General features: G+C 46.2%; 1 protein-coding gene across 2 annotated transcripts in view; it reads left to right on the top strand.

Annotated features, from left to right (window-relative positions):
* The window catches only part of PLEKHG4 (pleckstrin homology and RhoGEF domain containing G4), a 1,592,954-nt gene that overhangs the window by 463,513 nt on the left and 1,115,684 nt on the right, over positions 1-13,757 (top strand). The gene's annotated exons all lie outside the window — the stretch shown is intronic.

Here is a 13,757-nt window from a genome sequence, read left to right as displayed (position 1 = left end):
TCGTGCAATTGGTCCCAGAGTACTTTTTTCAATTCCTGTTTTCTTATTTTACACGCTAGGCGATAGGACCTTCTTAGACTGCGAATCTCCTCTTTATCTCTTACTGATTTTGTCAATTTTTAGGGATTTATAAGCCATGGTACAGTCCTGGTTAAACCACCCTTTTTTTTTACCCTTATTTCCTTTCTTATTGCGTATTAGACAATCATTTACCTTCTCCAGGATTAAACTGAAGTTTTGCAAAACTTCCTCTTCTCCAATGTCGACATCTAGGCACTTCACTATGGCGGAATATACCGCAAGTACCACCTTGTTTGTCAGGTCTACTGGGTCTATCTTTCCCCATCCTATAGCATAGCCGTTTGTTTTTGTTAAATGTATCTTATTATGAGCAAGTGCGGTCATCAACAAGTGTGATGTTAATTGCCCCTGGTCTACAACCAGGTCAAAGGCCAGGGCAGCGTGGTCGCTTAGAGTGTTAATTAATAGTCTGAATCTCTGAGCCCTGCTGTCAAGGGTCGCTGAGACCAATATATAATCGATCGTCGTCTCCCACCCCCTGGCCAGATAGGTTGGCTGTAACTGCCCACAGGGAGTGTTAATTTTATTTAGTATCACCAAACCTAATTCTGACAGGGTTTCATTAAAAAAATCTCCTACCCCAGAGTGACTAAAATGGGTCATGTAATTTTCTGATTCTTCCGCCACGCCACAGATATTGCTATTTTTCACATCGCAAGGGTGATGATTAAAGTCACCGCCCCAGACGATATTTGGGACATCTGACCCTTGCATTTTTTTTATCAAAGTAGAAAGTTTATTACGGAGAGCCCCGAGTATTTTTACTCTCTCACTTTCTAGCAAATTGTCATATGTATTTACCAAAATGATAGTCCTCTTCTTTTGGAACAATAGTCTCAATATCTGATAGTTAGGCTGTAGGCTAAGAGCTGTTACTTCTAGCCCTGGTATGGTATTTTTTATATACACCATCAGGCCACCTTTGGCCCTACCATGAGAGCCTGCGACTGCCGCGGAAAAATAAGTTTTGTACCCTTACAGGTGTAATTCGTTAGTGATCCATGTCTCCTGTAGACATATCACATGATAATCTTGGACAAAATCCATGGCACCTCCATTCATTATTTTTGTGCGTAGGCCCGCTATATTCCAGGACATAATTTGTACTATATTATCGTCCTTTCTAAGATCTAGAGATTTGTTTATGGTGGCTGCCTCTGCTACGGGTAAATTCTCCGTGCCTCTTTGCACATCATCCCCCGTGTACATGGGTCTACTACAGTGGCTATTCCCCAGGGTAGTAGTGTCAGCTCCTCTAATCGGTGTCGGATTAGGTGATAGCGGATAGTTACTACTTTCCGTTTCTGGTCTTTCTACACTTTCACTTGGGATGGCGGCCTCTTTGAGAGTAGTAGAGTCTGCCACGATAGATTTTTGTGGGGAGACATGCTCTAGACTGAGTCAATCTACATTATCCAAATCATACAACGTCGAAAAATGATTGAAGGTGGGTACATTAAACCCCTGGGGTAGCTGGGGGTTGTTATTCTGATGTGGTACATTAGACCTCTGATGTGAATAGCGATTGTTGTTCTGAAGCCCCCTAGGAATCTGAGGATAGAATGAGTGATTACGGGAATTTTGATGGAAAAATTGATAATCTGCTTCCCTCCAATCTATAAAAAGATCTTTTGCAGGGTTTGGTTTTGGGTAAGAAGTCAGCTCTCGTGAGTAGAAGTAGTTAATATAATGAGTGGAGATACCATCCCCCCCCCTGGCTTCGCACCAGTCACCAATACATCTGACAGCTCTGTGATCTCTAAAATTTATAATTATCACAACCCCCTTCTTATCTTTTGGTCTTGTTCCCAGCCAGCTCGTGCGTCTCACCATTAAAATTTCCCCATTTATGTGCGCAGGAAGAGGTCAATTTCGTTTCAGCCAATAGATGATTTTATTTCTTAAGGCATGATGGTCCTCCCTAGTTCCCTCTGACAATACTGGAACCCCAGTCATAATGATCGTGTATGGGGCTGATTCTGGGGGTAAGTCCACTCTTCTACTCGGAGGAATATAGGGGGGCTGAGATGGCCGCTCGCCATTCCCATTCTCCAATCTATCTTTTGCAGGTATATTATTTGTTAACATAGAGTTTTTTTTATTTTTTATTTTTTCAGGTTCTCCTGTCTTTCCAGCTTTGGAGCTATGGCCCACCTTTATCTGACTTTCTATTTCTTTACCATTTGGGAGGGGATTAATTTTGCCTTTATCAGTAATTTCTTTGGAAGATTTGGCCAAAGCTTTTTTTCCCTGCGCAGTATGAGGTTTCATTAGGGAACCGCTAGTTGATGGTTGTTCTAGCGGCCGAGTGAGAGGGGCGGGTGGGTCAGCAATATTGCTTTTAGTCTGTACTCTTAATAGTTCGGTTAGGACCAGGTTATTCCCTTGCATTTGTTTGTCCAAATCATCCAGGTGTGAACTTATTAATCTTGTCCTCTCTAATAGAGGAAGTAGGAGGGACTTAACCATACTCTCTATTTTAGTGAGTAATTCGCCCACAAGATCCTGGCCGGTAGACAGCCCTGCAATGTTGGTGCTTGCGGGTGGATTATTTGTCTCAGGGAGCCCTATGGATGTCAATGTTTGTACCGAGGGTTTTACTTTTTCCTTTTTTGCCAGAGATGACATCGTGGGAGAGCCTCGTCTTTTTCTTGTGTTTGATCTATTCTCAGAGACCCCTGTAGTCAATGAAGGGGAAATAACCAAGTTCGGCGAGTCCGATAACCCAGATATGGTTAAACTAGTTGTATGTTCGAGGAGGGTAACCGCACCTGGGGAATTTATCTCAATAACTATTCCTTCTCTTTCAGGAATGGGATTGGTGCTGATACTACCCAAATCATCGTTTACGACCCCCGGGGAAGGTACTTTCCCAATTGAGCCAAAAGAGGAGCGTTTGCCAGTTAACAAGTCTAATGAAAGACGCTTTTCTGTATCCGCTATTTCCTTTTCCAAAACAGTTGTTACACGTTTAAAGAATTGGTCTATAGTACCAGTTTCTGGACCTTTAGAAGTGTTAACTATTAAAGTGCGCGTATTCCTCGTGTCTAATGACATATTGAAAGACGTAAAGCAATTACCGCGGATATAAGTCCAAAATAAGAGTGGTGCAGTGTCCGTATATTATGGATGGTTACAGCGGTGCCAGGATAGAGCTCTTACCGCAATGTGGGATTTAGGGGGGTGGCCCGTCCCGTCCTCAATCGTCCTCTGACGGCCACAGACGGCCCGCCCTTTGCCCGGGCTTCGCCCCGGACTGCGCCCCGCACGCGTCCCGCTCACGCGAGGACACGTGAGGGTTAAATGGACGGGGGGAGGAGTCGGGAAGAGAGACCAGGTGCAGGAGATCAGCAGTGGACAAAGTACCTTGGTCCTCGCAGTCCCGTGTGCAAAGGTTATGAATTAAAAGACCCCGTGCCTTTTAAAATCAGCGTGATGTCCTCGCCAAGGTCCGCCAACATCCACCATGCAAGTTCGTCCGGTGAGTGATGCAAAGTTCCAAGCCTCCGAGCGGCTCCCGCGAAGCGGGGGCCGCGAGGCGTAAAGTACTGGCCGGGGGAGGGGTCGGGAAGAGAGACCAGGTGCAGGAGATCAGCAGTGGACAAAGCACCTTGGTCCTCGCAGTCCCGTGTGCAAAGGTTATGAATTAAAAGACCCCGTGCCTTTTAAAATCAGCGTGATGTCCTCGCCAAGGTCCGCCAACATCCACCATGCAAGTCCGTCCGGTGAGTGATGCAAAGTTCCAAGCCTCCGAGCGGCACCAAAGAAGCAACTGACCGGTCTGCATCGCTGAAGCTCCCGCCAGACGCCGAAGTCTTTGCATCACCAGAGGTGGATTTCCAGACTTCCCCGAGTCTACCCTGAGTCCACAGCAAAGCTGAGGCCCGTGTCTATCGTGGGTGACGTGGAACTGTGACCCCTGTACACCGTGAACTTTTGCCTCAACACTATCTTCTGGGACTTCCTCGAAGTTGTGCTTTGGGCTCCGAGTAGCTCCAGCCTTGAGCACCTCCTGCACCGAAGATTGCTGGCCTCCACTCCACGAGTGACCTGTGGGCCAGTTTCAAGTGCGACCGCTCGAGGCTCCTTCGCGATCGCTAGCCCGTTGGCTAGTAGGTCCCCACGAAGGCAACTCGTCTTCTAATTGGGCTTTCCTGGTTGCTCCAGACGTGCCCCGACTTACCCTCGCTGGGTGAGTCCCTCAGACCTTGCTGGTCTGCACCGCAGTCCTTTCTCTGATTTCCAGTGACTTGCCGTTGCCAAGGCTTGTTGGGTCCAATCTGGTCGCCGACACCGCAGCACTCGACAGACTTCGTGGGACAACTCGAATCCAGCTCCTGGTCGTCATCGGCGCCTCCTGGACCTCGTGGCTGAAGAGTCAAGACACCCATCAACTCACCTGAAGCACCCGACATCTGTGGGCATTGGTCCATCCTGTCCTCAGTCACTGGCTAGTGACCCAGACTCTGTCCCCTCTGCTTTCAGGTTCCTTCCATCCTAGATCCAGGCTTGGATCCCTTTGGACACTTCTCCTCTTCACGGCAGCAGCAGTTGTTCGCCAGCTTCCATTGTAAACGACGACGCGACCCGACACCAACAGACACCTATGCACTTGGCTTCCCTGGGTGAGGTAACTCGAGTACTCCGGTGCTCCCGTGGGTGGTAGCCCTAGAACTTCTTAAGTCCAAAAGGGTTTGGTCCTGACTCCATTCTTAGTGTCCCTAAACTTTAAATTTCCGACCGTGACATTGTTCATAGAAGCTAACGGGAACCCGCGGTTGTGTTTACACACTGCACACAGTCCCCGTGGGTCTCCTGTGTCACTACCGTGGTTGGTTCCTTGGGGCCCCAGCAATTCTACAGGCTCTAAGCCTTCTGTCTAGTTCAGTCGTGGTTCTTATACCACTTTTTTGGTATATGGTTTGGTACGCCCCTAGGGTCCAAACGTGTATTTGTGCTATTACTGTTGATTGCTAACTTGTAAATTAAGTACTTCGAACTCCAGTCTCATAAAGAGACTAGAGGGGTGTATTTTATCTTAAATACATATATTTTAAATATATACCTGGTGTGGTTGTCCTTTCGTTTGATCATTCAAGAGATTATAGACTGGTAAAAGAAGCTGCTTTACATTCCTTCAAGACTTAGCCTGAAGGCTGCTCTCCATAGCTACCACTAGGATAGCGTTCAATAAAGGTTGTCTTTAACCTATCACCATAAGGGGTTGTTTGGACTGATACAAAGTGCCCTCTAGAACTAGTGGACAGCATATATCAGGCCACCTTCTCACAGTGTGTAGAAAAATCAGTTGATCCCTTTCTGCCCATCCTTCTGAAGTTCTGCTTTTCATTCTTTATCTTGCCCAGAAGGGCACATCTTGGGCACTCTTAGGGGCTTTCTATTTGCCATTTCTGCTTTTTTGTGGTTGCCTGACCAACCCTCTTTGTTTAAGTGCCCTATTGTACATAGGTTCATCAAAGGTCTAACTCATCTCTTCCCTCCTTCCCTATTCATTATGCCTCAGTGTGACCTTAATTTGGTTTGACTTTTTTAATGTGCACTCCTTTTGAGCCTCTACACAATTGTCCCCTCTGGCTTATCACACTGAAAATAACCTTCCTTGTGTCAATTAAATCTGCCTGTAGAGTGAGTGAGCTGCAGGCCTCATCATCTAAGATGCCTTATCTCTCTGTCTAGACTGACAAAGTGGTGCTTTGCACGATGGCCTCCTTTCTACCAAAAGTGGTCACCCCTTTTTATGAAGGTCAACACATCACATTGCCTACCTTTTTATACTCCTCCACATCCCTCTAAAGATGAGGAACTACTCCCATCGTCTGGACCCAAAAAGACATTGTCCTTCTACCTTGACTGCACAAGAGAGTTCCGGGTGGACAACCAACACTTCGTGGGGTATGCTGGTGCAAAGAAATGTTGGGCGGTGCAGAAGTGGACCATTTCCAGATGTGTCGTACTCTGCATTAAAATCTGCTACGCCCTGGCCATGAAGCAACCTGCTTGAAAGCTCATTCCACCAGAGATAAGGCTGTGACCACTGCGTTAGCTTGCAGAGTTCTGGTCCTGGACATCGGTCAGGCAGAAACGTGGGCTTCCCTGCACACATTGGCCAAACACACCTGCCTGGAGCGTCAATCCTACAGTGATGGGCACTTTGGCTGTTTGGTCCTGCAGGACTTTTTCATTTGAAATTAGTTCACAGATCCTCCTCCGGGGATGGTATTGCCTGGGTATCTATTCAAAAGGTAAAGAATCTGTGATTAGAAGACTCTATCTGATGAACAAGTTACTTACCTTTGGAAATGCCTTCTCTGATAGAGACTATATCTAGCCGCAGATTCTTTGCCAACCCACCCACCCATTCTACCCGCTCTACGAACCAATTTCTAGTAACAGGGATGACCTCTTTCAGGGCTTTAGTTTTGACATACCAGTTGTCCGTGGTCTTCAGAGCTCTGTGCTTCTGGCGCGGAAGCACAGGATGAAAGACACGGGAGTTGGTGCAGGCGGCATGATGGCTTAATTATGTGGTCCTCACGGCAGAATGTGGGTAGTCTGCTTCCGTTGGTGCGGGATGATCCCATTGTGCCGCCTGCACCAACTCCCGTGTCTTTCATCCTGTTTCAAGACCGGCAGAGTTAATTAACTTGGAGGCTACTGCGCCTCCGGAGCACACACCGGTGGCTCTCGCCTTGCCTCGCATATTACTCCAGCTGCCATTCTGAAAGTTTCTTACTTCCCACCACTCGGACGTGGCATTACCTGGATCCCACCCTCCTGGTAATTTAAGGCACTAATACACAGGCATGCTTATTTAATGTCCTGATGATGATCCAAGCATTGTTCACATGGATCGGACCGCAGTCAACATCATAAAACACCTTATACAATGTCTGTAATGCCAGCATTGACCATGTAAAGGTGTCCCTTGCGATTTGTTTACTGTATTGATTATTTTTGCATTAACAAACCGTGAGCTTTGCCTGAGCCTCCTTGAATGTTCCCTATATGTTTGTTGTTGTCTTTGATTTTGTAGTAGGATTCAGGCTTGTGTCCCACTTTCAGTATTTTTGTGTGTACATTTCCTATAATTCTCATAATTAAATATTAAACCTCTGGACAAGTTTACCTAATATAGTACTGACTGGGTCTATATTCATTTGTGTTTGACTATCCCTAATTCCCTAGGGACCACTGTTGTGTAAGATAATAAGTTCCCAAGGTCCCTGGCTGACTCCTCCTGGGTCCCCTTGTTGTTTATAAATATTTTTGTCATGTCGTAACACACCTGATACTGTGAGAATGAACAAAAGGAATAAATAATGCACAGCAAAAAAACGGTCTTTTTGGGCTTTGAAGTATTGATTAATTCTTTGAAAGACTGCAACTAAATGGAGTTCGTGTGTGTGCTTCAGTACTTATTTTTTGTCAAATAATTTAAATACTCCTGGACAACCATTCGTCGCTGGTGACCGCTGTCCTAAAGGCATGTTTCCAGCTCCCTTACTTGGCATTGTCACTCAAAGCCCTAGGCACGTCGGCCCAGATTCACAAACCTGTCTTGCAACACAGCACAGCACCGAAAGTTGCTGCACTGCATTGGTGTGACAGGAGAGAGCCGGAAATTGCCATATTTACATATTTATTTTGCTATCCTGCTCTCTACCTAGCACCAGCACACTATCAGGCTTCTGAGCACCATGCACACACCTTTGCACCATAGTGTAAAGGTGTCTGTGTGAGTCTAGCTGAGATTTTGTACTGAAAGCAGACTCTTCCAGTACAAAATACTATGCTTAGACTAGCTTTACAACCTTTACCATTTCGGAGGTGTGCCGTACAGTGCAGCACACATGCAAAGTGAAAAAAGTTAAAAGCATTTCTCCTTTTTAATCTCTGCTTTTAATGGGTGTTATTTTTTAGTGCAAATCCCCTGTCTACTATTGTTAGTAGATAAGGTTTTGCATCAAAAACCATGGGCGGTTGCACGGGAACGCCCCCTTGATACAGAGTAACGCAAAGCAGTGATCCACACTGGTTTACACAGGCGTGTAAATCCCAAAAAGGGTTTTCTGTCCGGTTAATGCAAACCCAACGTGAAACCTTTGCAAATCTGGGCTGTAGTATCTAATCTTGTTGTAACCTGTATTGTATTTATCTGGTTACTCTCTCCCTAGCTGCTCAGCCAGTGTGAATGTGATGCATGGAATGTTGGTGTGAGAGTCTTGAATGGAATGTTTGGGTGCTTGGATAATTGAGTGTGCCAGTTGGAGTATGGGCTGAGCAGCAGGCAGACTGATCCTGGTGGGGCTGCATCTCTACAACTCAACTACCTGTAACTGAATTCAATAAATCTACATAACACTACATCTTGGCTGGGGACCTCATCACTACAGATCTCTACTCAAAGATATCTACTTTTGGGAGACCCCCACCCCCCCCCCCCCAAACGCTGGCCACTATACCTGAGACCTTAGTCTCCAACTCACAGATGAACAGTGGATGTGCCCAAAGGGAAATGTATCTTTAAACATCCATCATTGACTGTTCCTTTAAAATAATGAACTCTGGCCCTACTGTAGTCCAGCCCAGCTTCGAGCTTGGGACTGGAGATTGACCCTAGCTGCTGAGGTTTTCATGTCCCCGTCAGAGACTTCATGCACTTGGTTTTGGGACTGCCCTGGGGAGTTTGGATACTAGCAGGACCATTTTGTAACATTTTCTCGAATGGAAGACGGTCTAATGTCCTCGTCCCCAAAGATGCACTTCTCATACAGTGCTGGTAAATGTTTGGCTTTTTTGCAATGGCACTTTCACTGGCAAATACAAGGGTGGTGCTATCCTGAGTCAGAGACTAAGCCGCAGTTGAAGCAGCGACTGTTGGACGTGGTCGACTCTAATGAAGCGCTGGATACATAAACCTTGCTCCTGCAGGCCACCTCTTGCCCAATGTATATGTGGGAATCCCTAAGATACTTTCTCTCTGAAACATATGATGAAACAGTGACATCCACTGACATGGGAGCGAGTGATCAATTAGTTATGGTGTCTTGGGAAGTGGAATATGCACTACAGGGGCAATACACAGTAGGGGCACCTTATGGTACTTTATGGCTATATGCTGTTTTGCTGTTGGTAGTGGAGTGATGGTAGGCGAGGAGTCGGAAGGTATGGTGCTACATTGAGTGCATTACATTGCAAACTGGCATGGACTCCAAAATTGAGCGTAATATATCAGCCTGTTTAACTTTTTCGATGGCGTACTGTTGTACATGATGAAAGTCATTCTAAGAGGTGGAATGCCAGTGGAATTGAACATTATGTCCTATATTACTACCTGAAAGGAGCAATATGTATATGTTGGCAATGTTAAGACATGCTCATGTTAAAGTCACCACACTGCAAATTTAAGTAAAGTTACATTTCAGACACTAAAACACCTAAACATACTTCAACTTCTAAATCCATTGCTCTTGAAAGACAACAGACCCCCTCTCAAAATAACATCAGGAGAAAAGGTTTGTTTCGGGTCTAACCCCAGTACAAACGTCAAGGATTGACTCGACCTCTTAAAAAGGTGAGCAAGGTCAACCATGGAATAAAGTTTGTTTGCCAAAAAACTTTTATTTGACTACATCAAAAAACAAACAGAACATTATAAATACTCACATTCCAGTATTACTACTTAACTATTCATACATTCCATTCAATTTGGACGGAAAAGAAACACAGACTGATATTAATGATTACAAGTATTCTAAATTGAGTCAGTATCTCACCATTAAATCCTAATACTGGTACAGAGAAAGTGGAAACACCATCCTCCCCATATTTCATGTGTTTCTGGGAGCATCACCTTGCTTAATAAGCTGGCTCTTCTGCCACAGCACAAATGTCCATGCCCCTGTACTACTCATCCATGGTAGAGGCTGCACTGGCCCTCCAACGACTTACTATGTCTCTTTTGACGATTAACAGACCAATAAATGCAGATTTTCCCCATGCCCAGTTGCCACCCTTGTCTCTTATTATGCCAAGCAGGGCAATCCTGGGATTGTTGATAAACAGTAACCTACAGACCTGTTCAAGTGCATTATGTATTTTTAACCAGTAAGAATGGATCACTGGGCGCGCCCACATGACGTGGAAAAATGTTCCCTTGGTCGAGTAACATTTAATTCATATATTGTCCCTGTCTCTACCCGTTTTATTCAACCTAGAATGCTTATGCGATTCAATACTTGAATTGTATCAAGCAGAGGCGGACTGGTATAGTCAATAGGCGAGCAACAATCTTAGCCTCCACCCAGTCTTTCTCCTCCCAGGGGCCTAAATCACATCTATAAATAAACCACAAAAAAGGAAACCCTTGGGTCTATAGGAGGTTGCCATCATAGCTGGAGACCTAGCTGTAGTGGAATATCCCTTTATAAAGACAATTTCCCTCACCCACCATAGGTGTCATGCTTCATTATTGGGAATCTCTTCATACCATGATACCTAGTCTCGGTACGGGCTGCAACCCCCTCACTGAGAGGGAGGAGCTTAGGGATGCTTTTATGTTAGAAGAGAGGTATACTAAATAGCCAAATGATGAGCTAGGTGTAGTGGGGGCAGTAGAGCAATCTGAGAAATGAAAATTAAAACTGGCTATAGGGTATGCAAATTACTTTATTCGTGCGTCCCTGGACCAGGATTAAAAACAGGGCACTGCAGGAAGAGATTAGACCCGCTTTTGCTGTCAGAAAAAGGTTAACATGTTTCAGCTTCTTAACCCTCCACAGAGGTGTTACGGATTTCTTCAGGACCTTAAAGTCAGTGCTGCTGCTCAATGTGCTCAATCAAAAGAAAAAACAAATATGTTTATAAAGTGTGAGTGGAAATATATAGGTATACAAAACCATCCAAAGATCCTATGAGTAGTCATAGAGTGAAGGATTCAGTGGTGGTACCTGCAGAAACACATATACAAAAGAAATATAAGTAGAACAGCTAGGCCTACAGTTAAATAGTTGAACAGATATGGTAGTTCCATTTATAAGGCCAGTGAACTCATGGGCATCAGGCAGATAGACGAGCCACAGCAACACACCATCCACACATTATGTGGTCAACACCCCTTGTTCTCTATAGTGGCGGAGGCAGGCCTTAAGAACTGATCTCAAAACATTGTTATGAAATGAGGCTTACCTGCTATTGCCGGGGATTGTGCCTTTATTCACCCTGAAATGGGGCTCAGGGTACTCATTATCCTATATAGGGATCATAAGAAGGAGAGCAGAATAAACAAAAATATCCTTTGGATGAAAAGTGGGTGGGGGGGAGAGGAGGAAGAAAACTGGAGGCATTTCAAGATAGTAGATATAGAGGCATTACCTCCTCATCCATCTTCCTTGCCACTGTAATAACACATGAGCATTCTGCTCCCACAGAAACTCCAAGTAAAATCAGTTAGCTTACTAGTCTCCCTATTCCTCCAACATGGCCCCCATCGTTCTCCACCAATCCCATAAAAGGATTAGACCCATGAACCACAACCTGTTTTTTTGTTTCTGCACTACTCCGAGTGCTGTTTCCTGTATTCAGGTGAGTGGGAGCTGTGGTTCTGCTTTAGCAAACTCTTTTGCCCCAGGGGGTCCTGGTGTACGAGGCATTCGATAACGGCCTCTTCTGCTGTGCTCCTTGGGTCCTACTCTAGAGTGCGCTGTATTTATTTATTTGATTACTGGTTCCTGCCGAGTCCTGCTCTAGTGGACTCAGTGGGTTTCTTGCGCTTATTTTTACCCGGCAGTTTTCTGGTCAGTTGCCCCCTGTTTGCCGCCATCTTTCTGTGCCTCTCTCAGTGTGGTCTACACACAGAGGGCGGTCCAGTCACTCGGGCAGGCTCCCTCCGTCCCGGGTTCGTATCCGGGCGGAGGTGTCCTAGCCTGTACTGCGGGGTGATTTTGGTTTCTACTCACCGCCGTGACACGGCTATGGTCCGGGTGCGGTCATTCTCTTGTGAGTCGGATTGAGGGGGGCGTCGATATATGCCTGCATGATTTTCATTGCGGCGTGCTGTGTCAGGCTCCGTTTTAATTCTGGGCAGTGACGTGCACTCTTAGGAAGTGCCAGAAGCCGTCCTGAGGCATTGTGGGGGTTGTTATGGGCAACAAGATGGTATTTGGGGTTCTTGCTTGCCGTAGTGTTTCTCCTGCAATTTTTATTATGGATGGTATGGAGGAAGGTGCTGCCTTTGATTCTTACCATGATGGGGAGTCTTCCGGTCCTGCTGTTGCTGTACCTTTGCTGGCTGTGATTCAACAAATGATCCAGTCAGCTATTGCTGCAGATTTTCGTGATAGGGAGGCTGTTCATCCTCCAAAAAAAGCTAGGTGTGACCCTGGTCCCTCCCAGGACTTGGTTGGGGAGGAGGATGTGGAACTTAAGTGTCGGTTTGTGCAGAAGTTTGCATCCTAAGGACATCCTTCAGCATATTCTCTGCAACCTTTTGTTTCATGATTCTGGTATTGCTGTGGAGGATACAGTTTTCTTTTCCCAATATCAGAAGAAGGAGCTGGAGTTGTTGCCACTTCACTCCTCTATATTGAAGGTGTTGGAGTCTGAGTGGAAAGATGTTGTTAGGAATAATTTCCCCCCATTTCTGGCCAAGAGATGCTCCTTGCAGGACTTTGCTGTTAAATATCCGGCCTCGGTGAAGGTGGATTCTTTGATAGCTGGCATGTCTTCTCAGGGCGCTATTATTTCGGAGGATGCTTCCCCTGCTGACCCAGTGGATAAGGAAGAAGGTTGATGCCGCCAATTTTTCTATTCGAGCTGCTACTCATTCCTCTTATGCCATTGAGTCGTTGTTGAAGGACTTCCAGTCATTAGCTAAGTTGTTGGGCTAGGGTAAGGACGTTTCTCCCACTCTTGCCCTGATGGAACAGCAGGTCCAGCTCCTTTCTGACATTTCATTTGATTCCTTGGGAGCGGTGGCATCTACGGCTGGGTCTTCTGTTGCAGCTCGTTGCCAGTTGTGGTTGCGTTCCTGGAAGGCCGATGCAGCTCAAAAGGGCTTGCTCATGAAGATTCCTTTTTCTGGTGTTAAGCTCTTTGGTGCTCACTTGGAGGATATGGTCCAGAAGTCTGCGAAAGATCGTAAACTTTTGGCTCCGGAGAGAATGGCGCGTTCCCGATTTTCTGGGACACGTAGGGCTTTTGTTCCGGCTAGTCAAGGGAGGGTTTCTTAGCCCTTTCGTGGAAGGGGGCGTGCCCGGGGTGCTCCTTCCTCTGACAAATCCCCGTTTCCTGCCTCTTCTTCCTCCTCTTCTGCCCCCTCGAAATCATGACTGAGTTGCTCCGGGCATGGGTCCAGTGGGAGGTCGCCTGTCTCTCTTTGTGGACAACTGGATGAGTACTGTTTCGGATCAATAGGTCCTTCAGGTGGTGTTGGAAGGTTTTTGCATTGGGTTCGTCCAGACGCCCCCAGACTGTTTTCGGGGGACTCCATGTCCCGGAGACTAATTGAAGAAGGAGGCTCTTCTGGAGGGCGTCTGGTGGCCAAGGGCGCTGTGGTTCTGGTGCCCAAGGAGCAGTGGGGGCTAGGGCTGTACTTTATTCTCTTCCTGGTGGAGAAGCATACCGGAGACCTCGGACCGGTATTGGGTCTGAAATGG

The sequence above is a fragment of the Triturus cristatus genome, chromosome 12 (assembly GCF_964204655.1).
Source record: "Triturus cristatus chromosome 12, aTriCri1.1, whole genome shotgun sequence".
NCBI lineage: Eukaryota > Metazoa > Chordata > Amphibia > Caudata > Salamandridae > Triturus > Triturus cristatus.
The sequence above is the reverse complement of the archived record's forward strand: the minus strand, read 5'-3'. Positions and strand labels throughout refer to the sequence as shown.